Source organism: Anoplophora glabripennis, unplaced genomic scaffold (assembly GCF_000390285.2).
Source record: "Anoplophora glabripennis isolate ALB-LARVAE unplaced genomic scaffold, Agla_2.0 scaffold1232, whole genome shotgun sequence".
Classification (NCBI taxonomy): Eukaryota; Metazoa; Arthropoda; class Insecta; order Coleoptera; family Cerambycidae; genus Anoplophora; species Anoplophora glabripennis.
Genome location: NW_019417320.1, coordinates 18,888 through 23,184, shown reverse-complemented (window position 1 = coordinate 23,184; position 4,297 = coordinate 18,888).

The following is a 4,297-nucleotide window of genomic DNA, read 5'->3' as shown; positions in this document are numbered from 1 at the left end:
TCTTTTATTGTCAATTAATCAAAATATTTAATAATTTATTAAATAGGCCTTTGTTTATTAAGTTGCAACGTGTCAAATTATGCATGCAATATTTGTTTTCTACCTTTTTAATCCTGCACTGCTACGCCACTGTGATTGAAACTGATGACATTCCTTTGATTCTTGAACTGCTATTCCATTGGAATTGATATTGATGATATTTCTGGTTTAATACTCTGCTATGCTGGATTGCCGATCTTATTTTGAAATTCTTATCTTGATTCCTTGTTCCGCTCCAATCTGGACACTTTACACTAAATTTTTAATTCACTTGACTGTTTATTTAAAAATTTGAATTTATTCGCGGCACTTTCGCTGTTACTTTACTATTTCTTTCGTTGACACTACTGGTACTCTTCTTCTTTGTTTTCATGGGCTATTCAATCTGACAACTTTGACATCACCTTTCTTTTCTTCCCCAATTTCTCTTGGGTCTGTTACTATCAATAAATTTTTATATCTTCAATTGTTTTTCAGGAACGAGCAAGCTGACGTTTACTGTTTCGTGATCTGATACCTACTAAACAAATTTGACGTTTTTCCTTTTATATATGGACCTAAATTCGCCTGTCATCTTGGCAACTGTCATTGTCAAATTTTCAAAAACTTTGGAGTCGGATTATGTAAATATGCGTTGAAATTACTTTGAAATACTAAAATTTTCATTTTCCTTGTTCCCTGAACTTTCTTTTGATATGCTATATGACTGGATTTCTATGATTTACAACTTTCTTATACTATTATCTAATTTTCCTACATTACTACATAAATTCTTATAATGTCTCTATTCTAAGCATGTCCTTTCGAAATTTATACTCTAATGAACACTTCTTCACAATCTGTTATACTCTCACTAATTTTTTTAATACTGTATATTGTATTTTTTTTAAGGTACGATCATTCCGTTATAGTTTTTGAAAAAGTTCACAATACAAGTCTTTTACCTTGCCTGGTATCTGTTGGTTTAGTCTTTGGACTCCAGTAAAACACCTGATATTTAAATGTCCCAGTTAAAACACTCTACACTCTTTTAATTTTCGTTTTTGTTCATGACTGGTCATTGCAAATGGGTTTTTGTTCAAAGTTTTTTTAAATTTTGGATATTAGACCAGTTGTATGTATGGCAATTTCCTCAGGTATGATCACCTTTTTGTTTTATATTATATTTTACATTCATTTTTAACTAATAATGAAATTTTATTAGATCATCATCGTTTTTCGATACTTGTCAATTATAACTTTATTTCAAATTTATTCTTTATGCTACTGAATTATTATTTAATTATGCTCGTTATCATTTGCATCTTATCCACTATGTTTCATCACAAGTTATTTAATATTTTAAACTTTATTAATAATGTTATTTTAATAAAATTTCATTGAAAGTTTGGTACCATGTTAACATTTTGTCTTAATCTTTTTAATTCTATAACTATCAATTATTATTTATTAATTGAATCTGAATTTCTTTATTAAAAGTTAGTTATTTAATTTTAAAATCTTCCAATCCAATAAAGTTTTTCTATTAATAGGTAATTTAACACCTCATGTCATTCCAGTTTCAGTTGTATTGTTGGTTGCATAATTTGTGCATATTTCAATATATATACAGGGTGATTCAGAACTTATCCAAAAAAATTTGGGAATAGATGCGGCATGAGAAATGGAGTCAATATCGTAAAAAAATTTGTGTAAAATCCTTATAGTTTCCGAGAAAAAAAATTATTGAAGTTATAGTACATTCAACGACTACATAGCTGGACAACTGTAGTCTCTAGCGTCATTTGCAATGCGCGTGGAGACTCACGTGGCCTCAGCGACTCCGAATACTGAAATCGTATTTTGTAATCGTCGTTGCAACAGTATTTACCTGTTATCTGTTGGTTTACAAATTTTTTTTAGTTAGTGTCAAAAATGGTTTGCGTCTATAGCAACTCGGAGTTGATGGATATCGTTTTAATTTATGGTGAAGCATTTGTATTATGGTGAAGCAAGACAGCATTTGTGTTAGTTCGTAGAAACTGAGTAAGACGGATCCAAATATGTTTACACGTTGGTGGATTTTGAACAATTGTTGTAAAATCGGGTATGTCAAATGATTTTATTATTTAAAAACAAATTAATTGTATTAATTAATAAAGGCAAAAGCAGTTGAATTTGCCGGTCGCATTGCGCGAGGTCAGGTTTTACAGTGGACCAGTTTCAAGTGCCGCATAGTGGGAAATATTGGAAAAAATTCTCGCCACTCGCCAATTTTCATCATCTCGTCGTGATTTTTTTTTAATATTCTCGTGGTAATCTGAATTTTCATATTCCGGTGAGGTGTTCCGAAAAACCCTTTCCCACTGTGTGCCGTGCAGAAGTGTATTTTTAAATCATTTTCGAACTGCCCTTTTTGATTTTTTCTTTACAAATTTGTATTTGCAAGGGTCCCCTGTACATCCAGAATTATTTTTAAAAATAGACATTCTTATGGTAATGGAATTCATTAAAAGTGATGATGATTTTAATGCACCTGAGGTTGGAGGAGTAAAAGAGACGTCTTTTTACTATATCTTGTCTTTGTCGTTTTATAAATGCAGAATCCTCACGGGCACTCTTTATACATTGTTGATCCTCAGAAATATGTGGAACCACATCTCTCTTTAGTTTCATTTTTCCACCTATTTGTTTGAGACACACATAATTTTCCATGTCTTCTAACTAAAATATAACAAGACTTTTAAGCATCTTGTAAAAATTATTATGAAATTACCTACTTATATTAAAGTGATCTTCACAATACCTATAAGAAACTACTTCGTGATCTGGGCATGTATTTTCTAACTGCTTTAAACCATTTCAACATTCTAGAATAGTGGTACAGTTATAAAATGTTTATTTGGATTATTTATTGAAGTATTTGTACGAAATGGTACAAAACGCCACTTATAAAATTTATTTGTTGAAGCCATTTAAACTATACAGGGTGATTAAGTCATAATGTCATTAATTTTAAAAGCAGATAGAGAAAAATGGGTATAACACGATGGCGTGATTAAAAAAAAATTAAATGCACATTTAAGCAGAAAAAAAATATTTTTTTTCAAATCATTATTTAACCCCCCTTTCAGGCTGTTACTGACCAGCTGACGCCAGTCGCTTATTCAGAATTTGCGCACGGCTACGATATGAACAACGCGCCCTAGATGCAACGTTGCCATATTTATATATTTTCGCACATATAAAAGACAATAAATAAACGGTTTGCTCACGTCAACCAATAATAATTTAAAATGCTATAAATTATTTTTTATAATTATGCAATCAACACATTAAATTGTTATTGTTGCCCAGCAAGAACCTCGAGGAGGTCTGAGCATGCCTTGACAAAAATCAGTTTTTATTAACATCATAATGTTAATTTTTTGCTGTAAGCAAATGTTCAAATACATTACCGTTACCGTCTATGCACAAGTGTACACGTTAGATAGATGAGCGGCGGATGCGATGGAATAAACCAGGGTTGTTACGTATTTCTTCAGCGGCATCTTCGATACGATTCCGCAACTGCTCTACATTCTCTACCTCGGTGTGATACACGACAGATTTCATATAACCCCATATACAAAAGTCCATAGGATTATGGGCCCTCATCTCCCTATCCACCGATTGGGACATTGATCGTCTAAAAATACACGGACATCGCGAGCAAAATGGGCCGGATCTCCGTCGTGCATATACCACATATCCCGTAGCATCTGAAGGGGAAGGTTTTCAAACAATTCTACTAAAAATTGAAAGTAACGCGGCCCATTCCGATGTTCAGGTAGAAAATGCGGCCCATTAAACGATCGCCATATACTCCTGCCCATAATACATCGACACCGAATCTCCTATGAAAGCTAAACCGACGAGTAGTGTGCGGGTTTTCATCTGACCAAATGTGACTATTATGGCTGCAAAGAAATTAGCTCTGTTTCACTTTAAATAAAATTTAATATTGAAGTTACAAAACTCCAAGAGTTCAAGTAATTTAAATTTCATTTCACAACCATTTCAATTTCATTACAAAAATAATGACATAAAAAACCAACACTCACTAGATAAATTATAAAGAGAGGGTGAAATGTATGTAGTATTTAAATATTGACTGTAAGTAATAGAAGATAAAAAAACAATCGGACGCAGACAAATAAACAACTCGGTACGTGTTTCCGACCTAGGCTAACCTGTCAATAATCTTTTTATTTGACCCACTTTTAATTTGCACGTGTAC